Consider the following 22,567-nt stretch of genomic DNA (forward strand, 5'->3'; position numbering starts at 1 on the left):
TGACCATTGGGGGATGTAATATAGGTTATGAATAATTTAGATTACACCCCTTAACACATGTATTATCAGGAAATGATAATAGTTTAGCAAAATTTTAATTAGTGCAGCTTCCGCACCTAGACTTAGCGATGGTCATGGGTATAGCTTAACACAGCATAATGTGACGGTCCGGCCTTACAGCTTAGTTAGTAGAAGGCGGGTCGTTACAGGTAGAATTTATCTACAAGAATAGATTCCGCTGCAGCATCAATATCATTAGGATGCTCAAGAGCGACAACCGTCAATATTCGCAGATCAATCTGTAAGGACATTAACAAAAGCGACGAAATCTTATGCTAGTGTAGGAACACTAACTAACATTTAAAACCAAATTTCAAAATATAAATTGCTCAAAGTTATTGAAGATTAGAGGCAATAAATAAATTTAAAATACAATCACGTTCAAAATAATTTAACTAATTACAAAAATAAACTCATTCCAACTTCAAGTGCATTTGATCAGTAACTTAAAAACATATCTGCAAAATATTTTTCAACAAGTACAAGCATGACATTTGTTATACATTTATACAAGGGTGGAGGCATATGAAGGGTTGTGGGTTCAATTGACCTCACAGAAACTTCAATTTCAATATATTTTACCAAGTAAATTATTTTTTGAACTTACACAAATTACCTTGAAATCATTCATTAGTTATTAGAAAATATTCTCCCTCAGCAACTTTCTTCATAGCATTATCAAATTAGCCGTTAACTTAATGATGAAATCCAAAAATTTAAAGCATGATAAGATCAATTGGGTTCAATATACACGACCACATCAACTTAATGGAAATTAAATAAAAAAAGACTAATACAATCTAAAATTTCATCTTGATATTGTACACATCAAGAAGACTGGCATAAGATGTTGCACTTGCTTGAACTTAAGGATCGATTGAATAGAACCGAAGATCTCATCTTGTGTTATTTTCATTTCATCCTATAAATTTCAAATATCACAACTGTCATCACAAATGCAAATTGAGAGTTTACCTAACCTTTATAGATTTAAGGACTAAGCCATACTTGTACATCAGAGAAGATGGTCGGCTGAATGTAATAACCTTTGTTTCCAATTCGATCTCCACCTGTTACTAGCGTAGCACCACTGTTGATTCCCGATTTGATGTAATGCAAGATCTTGCTAAACTGCTCCTCATCAATCTGAGATATGTGTGAAGAACGAAAGTACTCAATATGGACAGGTTTCAGAACTTCTTTGTTAAGAAGCTAGACGACTTTTTCATACATGTTTTATACAAGTTATGCATGATCAAATAGCAATCGAATGAGATGAAAATTAGTATGAGCACATAAATTAAGACACAAACAAATACGGCAGTTTCTACCTTTCAAAGAGAACAAAGACAGAAAAAAGGAGGATACCTGAGGACCTTGTTCAACACCCTTTTTAAAGGGGTCTCCAACAATGTGTTTTAAGGCACGAGCTTTTGCATTCTCTACAAACTCATCATATATACGCTCCTGAACAATTTCAAGATCCTGAAGATCACATAAATGGAAACTTTCATGACAAAACATTCTCAAAGTAAATAATGTTCATAAAACTTTGCATGTTAAAAGTAAGTAAACCTTATAACCATCTTTAGCTGGACTTCTAGAACATGCTTTGCAATCACAACAGTCGTGACAGACAAGACAAGCAATCTTTACCTCCTTTTCAAGCATACCGGAGTACCTTGATAATACAAACTAAATCAGATAAACCGAAGTAGTTTTTTTTATGTATAAGATCCTATATCACTAATATCAAGATGTTCAAGTCTAAAAAGGATATGTGATTCACATCCTGTTTTCACAATATCAAAAAGCTAAAAGAGAAAAATAAATCAAAAGCATTTTGCCAATATGGTTCAATTCTCTTTCTGTAGACAATGCATGCCATTTGAAATTTAATCACAAATAGGGTGGATATACAAACAAGATCACAATTCAAGCCATTGGATGTGAATATAGTAACAGCAATATAGCTCAACCACAATGAAACTTCACCAAAATAACAAAAGCAATCTAGCTCAACTCACAGTGAAACTTATACTCATAAGACAAAAAGGTAATTTAATAATATCAAAATCAAACCAAATCATGAGAAAAAGGCTCAAATAAGATTAAAGCACAATTAAGATTAACCCAAACCTAAAATTAACTTGGATTCATCCTACAATAAATCAAAATTGATCTAAAAATCTCTACTGAAAGTCCTAATCCAAGTGTACCTTGAGTGACCCTCCATAATGATAATCCATTCAAATCGAAGCTTCTCATACTAAGGAATATAACAGAACTTGCAAACTTCGGGTAGATTAATATAATTGATGCTTTTTTGTTCGTACTTTGGTCACAAATCATTGCTATAATTGTTTTGGCGGGGTTGAATCTAGTCTGAATCTTCTTTCCTCGGGCGGCCTTCTTTTACATTTTGAAACACATATTTTCATTTATGCCTGATGAAATTAATTTCAGATTCTAGTTTCTCATCATAATCATTGTCAAGCCATATTTTTTCAGCTATTTAGCATCATCTACTTAGATCTTTTCTCTCCATCTGCAGGCTATATTAAGAGTAATATATGGTTCAAATATAATACTTTTTTTGTTACAAGTTAGAGTTTTATTTGGCCTCCTATACTCTGCAATCGTGTCTAATAGAATTAACTTGTTTAACTATAGCAACTATTGGTTTTCTTGTACATGTCCGTACGATATCAACTTTTTTTTCATCATTTTATTATCTATTGCAGCTACAAGCCTACAACTAATTGCTCTGATATAAAGTTTATTACACACATCCATCTTAGCTCTCATTCCTTGATTTCCTCTGTATGCTCCCTTTTTTAATCGCTAATATTCTAATTTGTGAGGCTTGGTGAGCCCTTTCCTAATAGCTGATATTCTAATTCATGAAACATGGTGAGTGTAACGACCACCCTTCTTACTACTACTACTACTCTCTAAGGTGACCGTTACTTAACTATTAGCTCTACTTAAACGGTGTGATCGAAACCACGAGGAATCCCTACCGAAAAATTTTGGCAGAATCTCCCCTATACTGGTGACCATATTCAATAATACATGCAATATATACTCAACCACAAGCGGCTGGAACACATATCAATCAACCACGCAGTTAAATAAGTATCAAACACACAAATGTCTACTTACTAAACTGAACTCGTCCTACATGCAATCTAAACAGAATAATCTCAAATGACATGAACTTAAAATACAACTCAAATGTTTACCATAACTAAAATGCGGAAACTAAAATTAAAACTTCTTTCCTAGTCCCAAGGCTTCCATAGTCCTGGCATCACACATCCTTTGAATACCTCCTTGTCACCTTCCTTTCTATATCTTTTCCTTTCCTGTATCTGCAGTAAGAGGAAGTGCAATCTATAAGCAAAATTTGCTTAGTAAGCGCTATCTAACTCACAAAAACACTAATATGCATGTTTACAGAAAGAACTAAAAACTATATGCTCTAAAAGAAAGTAAAGCATAAACATAACTGCTCATGTCAAACTAATAGCAAAGAAAAGCTAAGGAATCTACTCATATAATTCTAATAACTAATCATGCTGCTCATCTAATAGGTAAACATGAAAAACTACTCATCCACTAGATAAACATGGTAGAATAAAGAACTAAACTTACTGATTTTTAGAACTATATGAAACTTATTTCATTTGTTCTAAACTTAATCTTTAATACTTTATGTTTATGTAAAACACGTTTTACTTGTTCAAAAACTTATACTTATAATACTTCAAAATAATAATCAACTTCTTCTTGGGCCCGGCAACTGTGCTTTTACTTTTGTAACGACCCGACCCATTTGGCGGCCCATTTGGCGACCCTCGGGTCGTCGACCGTCGGCCGTGCCATTACTACTAGGTTATCTAAACCTAGGGATGACTATGGGAGCCCAACCCAAGGACAACTGAGAGTCCAGCACAGTGCCACTGATAAAAGTAAAATACTTGTTATCTTTTAATACTTCTATATAATGCCTCGACATTTTCTTTAGCACCTTGTGTGCCAAAATCCCTAAAGTCTTGACTTTGGGATCTACTTAAGGCCTTGGCCTTTTTCTTTCTTTTCTTTATCTTTCTTATACTTGTTAATACTTCTAAAAGAATACTTCTTTAAAAAGAAACTGAAATGTTTAAGCAAATTCTAAATTTGAAATGCTTAACCCAAAATCTGCCTACTATCCTAATAAAATTCTGCATATTAAAAATCTGCATACTATACTTATAAAAATCTGCATGCTATGCTTATAAAAAATCTGCACATGTTCAGCTAAGGGTAAATGAATTCTGCACACTAATACTTAATAAAAATCTGCACACTAAAATGCTGCATATTAAGCTAACACAATTCTGCATATTAAGCTCTAAAGAAACTAGAAACTGATTGTTTTAAAAGGAAGGCTACTCATGCACATCTAATAACATAAAAAAAAACTAGAAATCTGCCCATGTTATTCCAATAGCAAAGGAACTAGAAATCTAAATCTGCACATGTTCATGTTATTTACTAAATCTAAATAGCAAAGGAACTGAATGAATATATAAATGCACACTTGAATGAATCTGTTCATGCCTACTTCTACTTAAATGAATATAAATGCTCACTTGAATAGATCTGCTCATGCTCATACCTACTGGTGGGAGTTGTCTATAGTTCCACGGCAAGAAAGTAATATAAGGGAAGCAAAATGCTATACATAGCTATTCAAACAAACATATATATCAAATTCACAGCTTAACCCTTTTTGTAAGGAACCCTAATTCTCCAAATCATGCTTCATCAGATGGCAAAGAAAACCAACAACATAAACTTCAATTCATGGCAGTAAATAAAGGAATCCGAAACTACTCATCACGGTGACAAATGAAATAAAGACTACATGCTCAAAAGAACTAAACTATTTCATACTCAGATTTAACAAAGAAATTTCTAAATTGAAATACTAAACTACACTATCAATGGATCTAAAAACTGCATGTACAACCGGAAAACACACAACCTGTAGCCTATCCCAAAAATAGAACCATCTAAAGAGGTAAAGCCATCTAAAGAGAAAGGAATCCACACAAGAAGCCAACTTGAACCCGAATTACTCTATTGCAAACCACAAGAAACCAAAGCTTCACCGTTCAAATCGCAATGACACAGCCCTAGGTTTCATCCAAAGCTTCGGGAACAAGAAAAGGAACAAGAATTAAACTTCGAAGCTATCCTACCGCAGGTGAGTAAGCGACTTACCTTCGTTTCCTTGACTCACAGCCAAAGGAGAAACCTTCTAGTGCTTCTAGGGCTCGGAAGATTGAAATTTCCGGCTCCTCTTCGGGCTCTCCGTTTCTCCTCGACGAGAAAAGCTTAAGGAGGTGAAGAAACCCCTCGGAGAACCTCAAACCGACGCCAGAGAAAACCCTAATCTTGGCTTCAGTTTCGCTCGGGCAAAAATCACCGCGCACGCGAGAGGAGGAAGAGAAAAGCTAGGTTACCGGTAATTATCCCACCCTAAGTTCCTCTCTTTATAACCTTAATATTCTGTTAATTAACTAATACTTAAATAAATTTGCGACCAATTCTAAACAGAAAAATCCATTTGCCCACCTGGTCAGTCGGGTTTTGACCGAGTCAAAGGTCATGGGTTCAATTCTAGGCTTGGACATTTTTTTGTCGAAACTTCCTTCGTTTAGTAAAAATACCAAACGACCTCCAAAAATTACATAAAAATACTCTAAAAATTTCTAAAAATCTCTAGAATATTTCTAAAATATTTCTAAATATTTTTAAGAACTTTTAGAACTCCTAATGAGGAAAATTGGGTCGTTACAGTGAGTCATACCATAGTCTTGTAATTTCATTTTCTTTTAGCCTAAGGAGCACATGATGATCACACAATACTCTAAATTTCTTTCTTCAGTTTGCCATTACCCTTTATCCTATTAATGAAAATGTGTTCATTAATATCTCCTTAATGGCTTACAAATCTAAGACATCTTAACTTTTATAATTCAAGTTTTGACTATAATCTATTTATGTTATCACCAATTAGCACTGTATGAAAGGATTTATCTTGCATTTAGTATGTTGATTCATCTTGTATTAATGTGAAAAGATAAGGTCTTTGAGTTGACTTTTGTTGTACCTACAATTATATGAATGGTAAGTTGAATATAACCGTCGTTGTTGTACCTACTAAGGAACTTGCCTCAGCTAGACCTTTAGGGCCAAACATCAGCAGAACTACCACTCCAATAACCAATGCTTCAGGAGCACCCACTCCAAATAAAGAAGCACGAACAACTTTACGATGAAATTTCACCTTTTTCTCTGCCATGAAATTATGAAATTTCACCACTCCAAATAATTTAGCATTTCAATTAATACTAAAGGAAATAAGGTTTTAAACATGATGTTTTTCCACTATATAAAAGCTAACCTCAAATATAGTTGCTAGCATTTCATTCACAATTATTAACCACACTTGTGCTATCTTGAAACACACTTCAACCTCAACCTAAGTATATCATACTTCATATTATGGACCACAATAATCCCCTTACCAATCACCTCTAATACCTTTAGCTAACGAATAACTAAACCACGAAATTTGCAGATTATTGAAAGACAACAGCAACTCCTGTTCAGACACCAATTCCCAAACAATTCCACATATAACACCCAATATGGTTACAACTTTGAAGTCGCCCATCTTCCTAACAAACGCTAGCGGACGTTGGAAACTTTCAGCAATAAAACAACATATCAACTCCAGATTCTTCTACAACTATTCGAACACCTCAAAACAAAAGAATTCCGCTACATATCAATAAAAAAAAACCAAACCCAATCTGTTCAAAAACCCAGAAGCTTAAATGTAGAGTATGGTTGTTCAACCCAAAACTATCCCCAATCGATCTCAAGCTTCCACAATCAATTAAAAGAATCAAGCATCGTCAACCACAACTAAATCCCCAAAACTGAAATGTCTTACCAAGATTTTGTCTACCGCTTCCTCTCCGGCTGGAACCCACTTCAACGAATTAGGGCACGGCAAGAAGTCTCGGGTGCTCGTGTGTGGAGAGGAAGATCCAAGGCTTCGGAGAGGGCTCGGGGAAGACGAGATCGCCGGCTGTGCGGTGCTCGTGCGAGGAGGAGGGAAGAAGGCTCGGCTGTGGCTCCGAGAGAGAAGAGAGGCCGGTGGGGGAGGCTGTTGTTGGGCAACGAGGAGGCGGCGATGGCACGGCGCACAGCGCCGCCTGCGCGTGCGAGTGCGAGAGGGAGGGAGGAGGGTCGACGGCGTCGCGATGAAGAAGGGGAAGGATTTCACCAATTAAGGTTAGGGCACAAGGCACGGGCGGGTTTTTAAAGAAAAGGAAAAAGAAAACATTTAAGTAAATTAACATTTCCTTTTTTAAATCAGGTAATTTAAACAGGCTTAATCCTGACCCAATAATTTATCTCCTTAACCTACGTCATACAAGTTCCGAAAAATTTCCAGAAAATTTCTAAAAACTCCTAAAAAATCCAATAAAATTATTTGTCAAATAACCTTATTATTTAATTATTATCTGGGCACTTTATTTTACTGTAGCCTTCCTCAAAGGAGATGATGGCGAGGTTGGGCAACTCCAGGAGGAAAGTAGCCTCATGGGAAGGGAGCAGAATTGAACACAAAAATAGGAGGAAGTAGAAAGGAAAAGATAAAGTATGGACTACCGGAATGCGAAGAAGGTCTCCTCTTCTCACCCAAAGGGAGGAGTTGGAGGAGATGCGATGTGGTTGGACGGAGAAGCAAGGGCATCGTGTCTTGATCCTGATTGGGAGAGGAAGGGGCGTCGATCTAGGAAGGGGAAGAGGGAGATGAGGTTGAGAGAGATGGTCGGAGGTTTAGGTTTAGGTTTAGGCTGAGAGAGATGGTCGGAGGAAGGGGTGCGATATAGGTTTAGGTTTAGAGGGAACTTCACAGTGTTGCAAATTTTGGCTTGTGGGGAAATTAAAATATTTTATTTTGGTTCATTAACACCGGGTTTTAAAAATCGCTGTTAAAATCGGTGTCTATTAACGAAAAAAAGGCGCTCAAAGACATCGCCTAAAATACCGATGTCTATGAGCGAAAATCTGCGCTCATAGACACCGGTTTTTGAAAAAACCGATGTAAAATACTCAAAGACATCGGTATTTGCTTAAAACCGTTGTTGTTCCACCGATGTCTATGAGGGTTTTTGTTGTAGTATTTTAGTATAAGTGGGAGATTGTTAGAATGTATACTAAAATCCTAGCTTTTGTATAAACATTTATTTTGAAATGAAAATCATATTGGTCAAATGCCTACATTTAGTTAAATATAGTTGTCCATTTAATTTATATTGTAGATAACATGATGTGTGGTGTCACACAGAAGATCATGTTATCAGTTCCTTATAAATTATAAATAGTAGCTCACAACCAAGATGGATTGGGACAAACCATTGGAATGGTTGTAGTATAATTTGGTATTAGTTTATCTTGACTATAAAATTACACTAGTACACTATGTGTGTATTGAGCAAGACCATTTGAGGTTGTTCCTTTTATACTGACTGCATAAAAGAACATAACCTCTGTTATTATGGATGTGTGTACTCTTAATCCCAATATAATAACAATCACATATACTTAGTATTTATTTCTTTAATTTATCAAAAGGTGAGACTTATTTGTTAAATCAATGTCCAATAAGTTAGGAAATAATATTATTTATATGGTGTGTTGTTGATTATAGAAGGAAACTGTGTCCTAGTTATCTAGGTTAATGATGCATGTGGGAGCAGCGCTCCACCACAAACAATCCATAAGTGCCCAAGGCACCTAACTATCCAGCTAGAGACTGCATGAGATCTCTCTACCACAGATCACTGTGGTTAGCCTAGGGTATAACAACCTAGTAAGCAATTAAATCCATAGTCAACTCTATCATCATCCTAGTGGGTCGGTCACCCACTAATAGGAGAATTAGTTGACAGGGTAATACAACCAATAACATAATGTAGACACTCAACATTCTACATTCAACATAGGTAGAATCATCATGATGCTACCAACCATACACCCGGCACACGTGCACACACAACATATGTATGATCGACATAATCCTCCAATTCGTACACACCAAACATACTCACAACAATCATAACTGGAAAAGTATACAACCACTACATGCAATTAGACCGTCCATCATAACACTCCTATAACACATAATAATCATATGTACACACCACATAGACATGCAGAATCAGCATATTTAATCCAATCAAGCTGATATTTCCTATGCTACCTTCTATGTTATCCAACTAGGTACATAAAGTTTTAAATTAACGTACCCATGGAATAGGATACATCGATCCTCTATAGATTGAACAAACCGGCAATGGTATACAGCTAATTTAGTCTTTCCCCACATCAGTACAAGTCATGTACTCAATGTGCTAAAGATATCCAACTAAGCACGAATAACCCAAAGATCATCATTTTTATAAAATAGAGTAAGTCGATCCCCTGCTGATCGGACCAACCAAAACAATGAATCGGTGATCGACTATCTAAATCTAACAAATATATGTTAATCCTCTGCAATCACAAAGGTATATCGATCTATGACTACCCAAGTCGACAAACGTAAATCAGTCTTCTACTGACCGATCTAACAAGAGTAAATCAATATTTACTGATGAAATTAACTAAGATAAAATGGTATACAGCAGACTAGGTCAACATGAAGATATAGATACTATCCACTACCCAGCTAATAATAGTAGAGGCTGGTATGTGCATCCATCTGCTAGCCAACTAGTAGTAACAGATGCTAAAAACTATTGGTGTATGATATGAAAAATCACCAGAAACTATAATCCTTGATCTCTAATAGGGTCGATCATCATCAGTGGCTAACCCATCACATGTAATATGACTACAACATCAGACAAATACCAGATACAAAGTGCTATTACATGTCATAACTATCATAGTCAACAATGCATACTAACAAAAGGTAGGATAATAGTATGCCAACATACCTCCTATAGCTTGGAGATGTCCTGCCGCTGCCAGGTCCCAAAACCCGAAAAGTCACATCGAGAAGACTAAAATATGAAATCCGAAACACGAGAAATAAGACTCGTAAACCGAGCTCTGATACCAATAAAATGGCATCAGATAAATCTCGAAAATCCAGAACACATAGCAAGTATCGTATACCTGCTCTGATACAACTAAATTGTCATATCCCGCGGGAGTCCCTGTCCGAAGAAATTTCGGCAGCACCTCCCCTGTACGGTTGATAATCTGAATCATTTCTACATGCACAATATACCTCAGCCACAGACGGCTGGAATAAACACACAACCACACAGTTTATATGCAGTCTACTCGGCTGATAAAAATAAAAACACCACCATGCAGTTATATGTAAATCTAACAGCCCACTCGGCTGTTCCACAACCAAACACAGCGGACATCCAATAGACAACACATATAACTATAAACAAAGACTGCTAGCCGGCTAGGCTTACACCACACAACAAAACAACACTCCAGTAACAAAGCCGGAACACAAAGCTAAATACACAAATTCATATATCAAAATACAAATAAACAAAAATGGAGACAGATCTTCTGATGTGACGTGGGGACCGGCAGGTAGGATACTCCAAGTGACTCCATAAACTTACTCCATAAACTTACTCCATAAACAACCTGGTACCTGAAAAGATAGTGTTCATGGGGGTGAGTTCAACAACTCAGCGGATAACAACTGATATGCATAATAAAGAAAATAACATCTAGCATTAATCATGTGTACAGTCTCCTGATACAAGAAGGGTAAATGCAACTAAAATAAGCAGGAGAAAACTGTACTAACCAGGACCAGGGTATAAGTACAACATGGTCGTCAGACCGAGAGTGTCATAAATCCTGTATGCATGTCAATCATATGCATCCATATAAATGTAGCAAGTAAATGCAGCAAACACAAGCAATAAATGCATCAAGCATATGATGCAAATGTCATGGTCACCTTTGATGCCAGTCAGCCATCTCACACACAATGGTGAGACCGAGTGGGTAGGGCTGTGACAACTGTGCACTCTGACGTAACTGCTCCTGCTGAGTGACCGAGTGGACGGGATGCTATCGGAGTACACCTATCCTCCTACCCCAAATCATAAATGGGGGAGCTCAATGCTCTCATATCCCGATACACGATGACGGGGAGGAATCTCTACCGGCTACCACGCTGCGTCACACTACCCATGAGCGGACCAACGGAGCCAAACAAAGTCCAACCGCCTGCCGGCTACCACGCTGCGTCACACTACCCATGAGCGGACCAACGGAGCCAAACAAAGTCCAACCGCCTGCCGGCTACCACGCTGTTACACTAAACTCGTGGAGCCAAACAGAGCAGAACCGTTTGCCGGCTACCACGCTGAGTCACCAGACCAACGGAGCCAAACAGCAGAACTGCCATACACCTGTCTGATATACCACTAACCCATGAGTGGTGGTGTGTACAGATACATGTAACTGGCGTTGTGCTCGACAATAATAGAGTAAACTATCGCACAACATGCAATCATGCGAGATGATGCATGACACTAAACATGGCAATATCCTGAACAATATAGCAATATCCACACATAAATATACACTGTGTACCATAGGACAATGAACCAAATCAAAGCTACACAGATCAGATCAGATAAGGTATCAAAAACCCTAGATCCTGGACATAATATATAACATGATTGTGTCACTACCCCTATAAGAATGTATAATCATATAAGTACTAACATGATGTGCATAACAAATAAACAAACAAGCATGTAACAGATCGGGTAATGATCAACTGAAACAGATAAAAAAAACACAATCGTTACTATCTGTTAAAAATATTACTATGCATATCAAATGACATAAAGTGAAAGTACCCGCCTCCGATAAAATGGTCCAATCCGGTAATCGAGATACTCGTCTCGCGTCAAAGTCCTGGGTCACAATATTTAGTTTAGCTAATTCTATAATGCATCCATTAACTAAACTAAAACCTAATCCATTGATCAATTAGGGTTAACTTCATTAACCCTAATTGTTCCACCTTCTAATTAGGACTTACTATAACATAATCCATCACAGATTCAACACAAAAACTCACCTAAATCTGTATGTACCCACTGCTAGAGGAGGTTGCTGCCGGATCCAGTGGCTGCAGCCAGGTGAAATTGCTGATCAACAACATAATTATCCTTAAAACGCAAACAACAAATTAATCTTTTAATCCACCACTTCTACCACACAACTTACCCTTGTATCTCTGATTTCCTTGCCGGAACAGTGCTGCTTGACCGAAATCCAGGCCGAAAACCTTAATTGTTGCTATTGGAATGTGTAGCTGCTCTTGGAAATCAAGAAAACACCTCAGCTTGAGATCAATCCACCGGATACTCCACTTATTCAAAACCACAGGGCACAACCTCACCTTCAATCTCACCGGCGAATTACTGTTGCTCTCTGTCGCCTTCTCCAGCTCTCATCTTCCGGCGATCCAGGGCACAGAGTCAACAGGGGCAGTGACGTACAGGGCAGAGAGTGAGGTGGAGCCTCGGATGCTCGATTTCCTTTCCAGCGAGCCTCTGGTGTCTGCGTAGAGAGGGGATAAGATGCTCAGCGGCTGACGATCAAGGCGATGCCAACCTAGGGCACAACAAGGACAGCAACACCCTTGCTTCGGCGTCGACAGTGGCGCTAGGGCAGAAGATCAGAAGAGGGCTCTGCATCGGAGATCGGAGGAAGGGGCTCGGATGTGGTTGCGGTGGCCCTACACCGGCGATGAAGAGCCTTGGCACTGGCATGATCGAGGCCGAGAGGAGTCAATGGGTTGGGACACTGAGAACAGAAGGAAGAAGCAAGGTTGCGCTTGACAATGGCACGCAAAAGGGAGAACTAGGGCTCAGCGTCGTGGGATCAGGAGTAGGGTCGACGATCGACGTCGGCTCACAAGGACGAACGGTGCATCTTGATCTCAGCGGCGGAGGCAGAGGCAACAAGAAGAAGCGAGAAGAAGAAGTGGCAACGAAGGGGAAGAAGAAATGGGCGGCACCGGGTTGGGAGATGAACCGAAGTGAAACCGTCGAAACCGAGGAAATGAAGAGAATAGAAAATAAAAGAAAAAGATGAGGAATTAATAAAAATAAACATTTCCTCGGTTAAAGGGGTAGCCTAAACAGGCTTTCTCAGACCCAGTTTTTATCCCCATAAACTCGTCCATACGATCTCCGAAAAATTCCAGAAAAATTTCTAAAAATTCTAAAAAATTCCATTATCATTATTCGTCATTTTTTTCGGTATTTTACAGTTTTAGTTTTATTATTATTGCTATTGCACTTTCGAGTTGAAAAATCCGAGGAGGGTAGTTTTAATTTATGCAGGCAATTCACCCCCCTCTTGTCAGCCTCCACTGCACCTACAGATTATACTTATTAAATTATTGGATTAATGGTTAATCCAATATAATAAACCAACTTATTAAGAGGAAAACAAAGAAAAGTTTAATCCGAATTAGACTTATTGAGTTAGACTCAATTGGATCCAATTATTGGATTGAGTCTAATTTGAATTAGATTCATGGAGTCAATTTGGATTGATGCCCATAGAGTCAATTGCGATTGATAAGGTTCAATGAGTTACACTCATTGGGTGAACTTGAATTCACCAAGGAAGAGGAAAAGTCAATTTTGACTTGACCAAAAGGAAAGACGAAAGGTCAATTTTGACTTGACCAAAAGACTATTCATAAAAGATGACTAAGAGTCAATTCATGAAGAAGATCAAGAGGCAAAAGGGAGATCAAGAGCCAAATGGACTTTTGGTATTCCATGGGAGTACAAAAGGAGAAATTTTGGCCATTGATTGTAAGAAAGTTCATTTTTTGTCTTCTTCTCCTTCCTCCTCTTCTTCCTCTTGGTCTATCCTTCCTCATGGCCGAATCACCTTGTGTGGCTAGCACCACAAAGTTGGTTCTTCTCCAGATTGAGAGTTCATGGGACGAACGAAACATGCTCGTGTGACTACCGTAGAGGCACGGACACCTGATCACGTTGAGATCTACATCCAAAGAAAGGTTGCTGCCGGGATTGCGAAGGGCACGCATCAAAGATATATAACTATCATGAAACTTAGTATATATGTTTGTTTATTCTTCCCTTGGCATGCATCCTCTTGATAAGGAACTAGATCTTTTCCACTGCACTTTCACGTGTTTAGTGCCCTAGTTCCTTGCACTTTAACCCAATCACCTCCCACATGGTCGAGCTTGACCTTAAGCCCCCTAAAAATTTCTCAGTTGGTGAATTCGATTTGGTCGTTGCTCTAGGGATATGCCACAGAGGTGAAAGCTTGTGTGATGCCGAACCCTTGACACCATTCTTGAATTTTATGCCCCTGGAATTGACAACCATTATTTGAAACTAGCTTGTGAGAAATTCAATCGGCACAAGATGTTACCCCATAAGAATTTGATCATGGCCCGCTCAGTGATTTTTTCTAGGGCCTATGCTTCTACCCATTTGGAAAAATAATCTACCACCACGAGCAAGAATTTCTTTTAAGCTGGGGCAATAGGGAATGAACCCACAATATCCATACCCCACTGATTAAAGGGGCATGATACTATTGAGGTTCTCAACGACTCAGTCAATTGATGAGGGATGTTCTGGTATTTTTGGCAAGAAATGTAGGTAGCTACTAATTAACTAGTTATACTCAATCTAATTGAGTTTTACTCACCCATGCGTTGATAGGCGGGACCAAGATTGTCCCTCTGCACCCTACCAAGATAATATGTGTTGCTCTGCTTTAGCAGATTCAACAACTACATGTGATCGAGGTAGTGATAGGTATCACGGCATGGTTGGCATTACGAGTTGTCGCGATTGAGATCTAATCTAATCGACGAGGTGTATCATATACTCGATTTAGATCTAATCTAATCATTAGGGCACATCATGTACGTGATTTAGATCTAATCTAATCGTCGAGGTGTATCATATACGCGATTTAGATCTAATCTAATCGTTAAGGCACTAATTAATTACTATTCTAGAATGCATCACATATACACACACAAGCAATTAATTAAATATTTGTGATTAGTCATGGCCCTACTACAATCTTCTCAAGCCAATGAGAAGATCTGATGGTCAACATAAGTCCAACAGATTCTCAAGCTCCTTCCTTTGGCCACCTTGTGTTGCTCGCGCCCTCCTCGTAACTCCGTCTCGAGTGGACCTTCCACTGCTCCAATTTTATACATTACAAAATGTGAAACTCGAGTTACATTCGAGTCTAAAACTATTTTACAACAAGAAATAAAAATAGGAAAGACACGACGCGCAGGTCGTGTATCATATACAACACGCACATCACAGAAAATGGCACGCAGGCCATAATATGAATTACAACATAAATTTCCAATCTAATTGGGTCTTTTGGACCATGACCATCACAAAATAATACATAATTCTAAATTAATTAAATGAGTCTAAGTCCAAATTAGACTCACTTAACACATGAACCAAATTGAGTCCAACTCAATTAGCTCAATTTAGATTACTCTTAATCCAATTTGGTTCATCACATGGACCTAATCCATTAGGTTCATCTAATGAACCTTATCTCCATCTAATTACCCTTTGTGTGTGACCCTATAGGTTCTTATAACGTTGGCAATGCTCCTAAACCTATTTAGAAGCATAAGTAATGAGTGATATCTAGCAATACATCATTACTACCCAAGTTACAAGAATGTTGAGATCCAACATCACCTTGTGACTACTAATTATGACTCTTCACAATATATGACAATTGCCCTTCTATCCTTGACATCTAGATTGATCAATGTGAGGCATAGACCGTGTCATCCTCTAATCAATCTAAATCTTGAGCTCCAAGTAGACTCACTCAATCAAATGAGCTCAACATCTCATATTGACTCATTTGGGCATGACCATGCACTTAGTGGTCTCACTCTATCAAGAATATTGATGTCTCTCCTGTTATAAAAGAGGGATAGATCCCATTTACATCACTCACATCCCTCCGCATAATTTGTTACATACCCAGTAATCGCCTTTATAGTCCACCCAGTTACGGGTGACGATTGACGAAGCCAAAGTACGTAACTCCTTATGTAGGGAACCATGGTGACATTAGGTCCAAGGACTAGTAGTCATACTAATAGCCACATGAGAAAGTATATGACACTCATATAATGATCCATGGTACTTTCTCATGGCGGGTCATTCAGTATACATTCTCCAATGCATACCCATGTGTCAACTTGATATCTCCATATCCATGACTTGTGAGATCAAGTCATCGAGTTGACCTACATGCTAGTCTCATCGCATTAACATTGTCCCTGAATGTTAATACTCGACTAAGAATGATTAAGAGTAATGTTCCCTATATCATCTCACTATCGATTCAACCAAACGATTGATATAGGTAAGAACCTTCTTGTTAGCTAGAGCCCTAGAGCCAATCATTTGATGATTGTATTATGGACTTGTTGTATCATATTCTATATAAATAAAGACATTTGGTTTTTGGTTATTATACTTACTTGTATTGGTGCCAAATAAACTAAGTATAATAATGTCCTTGAGTAGAAGGTTCTTACCTATATCAATCGGTTAGCTGAACCGATAGTGAGATGATATAGGGAACACTACTCTTAATCATTCCTAGTCGAGTATTAACATTCAGGGACAATGTTAATGCAATAAGACTAGCATGTAGGTCAACTCGATGACTTGATCTCACAAGTCATGGATATAGATATATCAAGTTGACACATGGGTATGCATTAGAGAATGTATACTGAATGACCCGCCATGAGAAAGTATCATGGATCGTTATATGAGTGTCATATACTTTCTCATGTGGATATTAGCATGACTACTAGTCCTTAGACCTTAAGTCACCATGGTTCCCTACATAAGGAGTTATGTACTTTGGTTTCGTCAAACGTCACCCGTAACTGGGTGGACTATAAAGGCGATTACTGGGTATGTAACAAATTATGCGAAGGGATGTGAGTGATGTAGATGGGATCTATCCCTCCTATATAACGGGAGAGACATCGATATTCTTGATAGAGTGAGACCACGAAGTGCATGGCCATGCCCAAATGAGTCAATATAAGATATTGAGCTCATTTGATTTAGTGAGTCTACTTGGAGTTCAAGATTTAGATTGATTAGAGGATGACATGATCTATGCCTCACATTGATCAATCTAGATGTCTAGGATAGAAGGACACTTGTCATATATTGTGAGGAGTCACAATTAGTAGTCACAAGGTGATGTTGGATCTCAACATTCTTGTAACTTGGGTAGCAATGATGTATTGCTAGATGCCGCTCATTGCTTATGTTTCTAAAGGAGTTTAGAAACATTGCCAACGTTACAAGAACCTATTGTGTCACACACAAAGAACAAGTGGATGGAGATTAGGTTCATATGTTGAACCAATTGGATTAGGTTCATATGATACACCAAAGATTGGATTCGGATTAATTCAAATTAGACTTATTGAGTTAGACTCAATTAGATTCAATTGTTGAATGAGTCTAATTTATATTTGATTCATTGAGTCAATTTATATTAATGAATTCAGATTCATTAAATTAAAAATTGACTTGAATCAAAGGTTAGATTTAACTCAACAAGGAAGAAAATTGGTCAATTTTGACTTGACCAAATGGAAGTTGAAACATCAAGTTTGACTTAATTTATTGCCACATCATGAAGGTTGACTCATCCTACATGGCATGACTAATCTTGCCACATCATCTCCACCTCATTATGGTGTGCCACCTCATGGAGGTTACACATCCCATTCACTTAATGTGGCCGGCCACATTAAATGAGGGGGTTGCAAGATGTGGCCGGCCACACTAATGTGTGGAGAGGTTTTGTTTTGTGACATTGATGTGTGTTTAGTGTGGCATCTTCTTCCTTGGGTTCTTCCTCCTCCTTTGCTACTGTTACCGTGGGTTTCAAGCAAGGAAGAAGAAAGGTGAGTGAATCTAATCCAAGAAGAAAGGTTAGTGAAAGTCACATAGAGTTTTTAGAGGAGTGTGTTCTCTTCTTTTCCTTTCTTCATCTTCCAATCCCATCCGAGAGCATCAAGAAGTGCTAGACACTTGTGGTGTTCTCTTCTCCATCCTTGAGTGTTAGAGAACACTTCTTGTTCATGTGGATACTACTAGAGGTGTGTACGTTTGAACACACTCGAGATCCGGCGCACCTTGGACGAGCGGGATTCGTAAAAGGCACGCAACAAGGGTAACCTTCTAAACATGTAGATCTAAGTGTAGATCTAGTTAGTAAATTCGTACATGTAAATTTTTGTTCTATACTCTTCGCACGGATCCGTTGGCTAGGGAGTTTCGGGGTTTCCGCGACGCGAAAAAGCGATTTTTGCGTCCTGAAAAACCCAACACTTCTACTCAAGGATGCTATTATACTTAGTTATTTGGCACCAATACAAGTAAGTATAATAACCAAAACAAATGCCTTTATTTATATATAGAAGAATATGATACAATGAGTCCATACAACAATCATCAAATGATTGACTATAGGGCTCTAACTAACAATACGAGGTGTATCATATACTCGATTTAGATCTAATCTAATCGTTAGGGAACATCATGTACGCGATTTAGATCTAATCTAATCTAATCGTCGAGGTGTATCATATACGCGATTAATCGAATCGAATCGTTAAGGCGCTAAATAATTACTTATTATAGCATGCATCACATATACACACACAAGCAATTAATTAAATGTTTTGTAATTAGTCATGGCCCTACTATGATCTTCTCAAGCCAATGAGAAGATCGGATGGTCAACCTAAGGTCAACAGCTTCTCAAGCTCCTCCCTTTGACCACCTTGTGTTGCTCGCGCCCACCTCGTTACTCCGTCTCGAGTGGACCTTCCACCGCTCCATTTTGTACATTATAAAAGTGAAACTCGAGTTACATTCATGTCTAAACTAATTTACAACAGGAAATATAAAATAGAGGAAGGCACGATGCGTAGGTCGCGAATCAAGTACAACACGCACAAACACAAAATGGCACGCAGGTCATATTATGAATTACAACACAATTTTTCAATCTAATTGGGACTTTTGGGCCATGACCATCACAAAATAATACATAATTCTAAATTATGCAATTTCTATAAATTTCTGTAATCTTTTATTACAATTTTTATCAATAAAAATTCCCGGCGGTCCCGTTTAGCGATTTTCGGGCGCAATCGTGGAACGAAGCCCCTTGCGGGGTCAGGGGCAGCGCCCCTACCCGCGATATAATCATCGCGAGTATTCCTAAGTGATCCTACAGCGCCTTAGTCCACTGTCCCAAAATGATTTGGGGCGAAACCTTGCCGTTTTGGAAAAATCTTCTCGGTAGTTGAAGCCTACAAGTGTCGAAACACTTGTGCTTCGCTTTTATGAGAAAAATACACATAAAAATACCAAAAATCATAATTTCACAGAAAGTTACAGATCTGTAATTTTCAAAAAATATAAATTAAAACTCATACTCGCTTCGCACGTGGCTCTAATACCACTGTTGGGTTTTGGCTAATACGCCCAAGAGTTAATATAAACGTGATTTTGACCTATCAACCAACCAACACTTTGTGGTTCAACATCATCCACAACACTTTGTGGTTCCAGTTCAACTTCCATCGAGGCTTCAGTGCTATTGTTCGCATCTTGAACTTCTTCAAGATCGAACGTACTCCCACTAGTCTTTCTAGAAACAAAATCCCTTTCTAGAAATACCCCAGTCGTAGCCACAACTACCTTGTGTTGACTGGGAATGTAGAAGTAATATCCCTTAGTTTCCTTGGGATATTCAATAAAATAGCAGTTGTCGGATTTGGGTCCCAATTTGTTTGAGACTTGACGTCGAACGTAAGCCTCACAACCCCAAATCCTCATAAAAGATACCTGAGCATCTTTCCAAGTCCATATCCTATATGGTGTCTTTATTACAACCTTGGATGGAACTCGATTGAGTATAAAGACTGTCGTGTCTAGAGCATAGCCCCAAAGGAATGTAGGAAGATCTGTGTGACTCATCATAGACCGTACCATATCTAATAGGGTATGATTCCTCCTTTCAGATATACCATTCCACTGTGGTGTTCCAGGAGGAGTGAGTTGGGATAAAATCTCACACTCAGCTAGATAGTCACGACACTCATGGCTAAGGTATTCCCATCTCGATCTGATCGAAGTATTTTAATACTCTTGCCAAGCTGGTTTTGTACTTCATTCTTGAATTCTTTAAACTTTTCAAAGGATTTAGACTTATGTGTCATCAAGTACACATAACCATATCTACTGAAGTCATCAGTAAATGTAATGAAGTACCTATAACCACCTCTAGCAGCGACATTGAAAGGGTCACATACATCACTATGTATAAGACATAACAAGTCAGTCGCTCTATCACTATGTCCACTAAAGGGAGTCTTGGTCATCTTGCCTAGTAGGCATGACTCGCATGTCTCATATGATTCAAAATCAAATGAGTCCAGCAAACCATCTTTATGGAGCTGGGATAAGCGCTTGTCATTTATATGACCTAAGCAACAGTGTCAGAGATCGGTTTGGTTTATGTTATTTGACTTGAACCTCTTGGTACTTATGTTATAGATAGGGTTCTTAAGGTCTAGAATATAGAGTCCGTTCATCAGAGGTGCACTACAATAGAACATATCATTTAAATAAACTGAACAACATTTGTTCTTTATTATAAATGAAAACCCTTTCTTGTCCAAACAAGAAACTGATATAATGTTCTTAGTCAAAGCAGACACATAACAACAATCATCCTACTCTAATACAAGCCCAGAGGGCAGAGATAGAAAATAAGTCCCTACAGCAACAGCAGCAACGCGTGCTCCATTGCCTACGTGTAGGTCCACCTCGCCCTTCGTCAATGCCCTGCTATTTCTCAGCGCCAGCACATTAGTACAAATGTGAGAAGCACATCCGATATCTAATACCCATGATGAAGAAATAGATAGATTGACTTCTATAACATATATCCCTGAAGTAGAAGTCTCACTTCTCTTCTTCTTAAGATCTTCCAAGTACACCTTGCAGTTCCTCATCCAGTGCCCGGTCTGACCGCAGTGGAAGCAGGTAGAAATCAGATCCAGGTGAAAGTCACAGGATAGCGGTCAAGAATATTCTTAAGTACTTGAGAAGGACTAAAGAATATTTCTTGATACCACTGTTGGGTTTTTTGGGCCGCAAAAACTGCTTTTTGCGTTGCGGAAACCCCGAAATCCCCCGCCATCGGATCCGTGCGAAGAATAAAATTTCGTAAAAACTTCGAGTATGACTTTTCTAACCTAGATCTACACTAGATCTACAAAGGAGAAGAGTTTACCCTTGATGCGAAGCCCTTTCGTAATCCCGCTTGTCCAAGGTTCACCGGATCTCGAAAGTATCAAAGTAGATACTTCTCTATGTGTATCCACACGAACAAATGATGGTGAAAACAACTAAAAGGTGTGCTAGCACCCTTAGAAGTTTCGGCCAAGGAGGTGGAGGAGAGGGAGAAGAAGATGAGAGCTAGAGAGGAGGAAGAAGATGGAGTTACAAAACAAAATTGAAACTCCACAAGCACTAAAAGTGGCCGACCACTTTTCATGAGGGGTTATATAATGCATGGAATTTCAAGAGTCAAAAACTCTTGATCTCCCTCATGAGGTGGCACACACATGTGCTAGCCTTGATGATGTGGCACATCATCATTAGCCACTTAATTCCAACTCACCAATGAGGTGGCAAATGGTCAAGTCAAACTTGACCCTTCATCTTCCTCTCAAGTCAAGTCAAACTTGACCACTTGTCTCCCTTGGTTGATCTAATCTAACCATTGGTTCAAGTCAATTTTAATTTAATAAATCTCTATTCATTGAATTAAATTAATTAAATTAGTCTAAGTCCAAATTAGACTCACTTAACACATGAACTAAATTGAGTCCAACTCAATTAGCTCAATTTGGATTACTCTTAATCCAATTTGGTTCATCACATGAACCTAATCCTTTAGGTTCATCAAATGAACCTTATCTCCATCTAATTGCCCTTTGTGTATGACTCTATAGGTTCTTATAACATTGGCAATACTCCTAAACCTATTAAGAAGCATAAGTAATGAGCGGTATCTAGCAACACATCATTACTACCCAAGTTACAAGAATGTTGAGATCCAACATCACCTTGTGACTACTAATTGTGACTCTTCACAATATATGACAAGTGCCCTTCTATCCTTGACATCTAGATTGATCAATGTGAGGCATAGACCGTGTCATCCTCTAATCAATCTAAATCTTGGGCTC

The 22,567-nt window shown here is 38.3% G+C and overlaps 1 long non-coding RNA gene across 1 annotated transcript; it reads right to left on the reverse strand.

The window, feature by feature from the left end:
- Window positions 1–956: 956 nt before the first annotated feature.
- LOC122033536 lies at window positions 957–1,468 on the reverse strand. Its single transcript, XR_006126574.1, has 3 exons — window positions 1,429–1,468; window positions 1,069–1,206; window positions 957–982 (listed from the first exon to the last, which is right to left on the reverse strand). It is a non-coding gene; the product is annotated as an uncharacterized LOC122033536 (long non-coding RNA).
- Window positions 1,469–22,567: the final 21,099 nt, after the last annotated feature.

This window comes from Zingiber officinale, chromosome 11B (genome assembly GCF_018446385.1).
Source record: "Zingiber officinale cultivar Zhangliang chromosome 11B, Zo_v1.1, whole genome shotgun sequence".
NCBI lineage: Eukaryota > Viridiplantae > Streptophyta > Magnoliopsida > Zingiberales > Zingiberaceae > Zingiber > Zingiber officinale.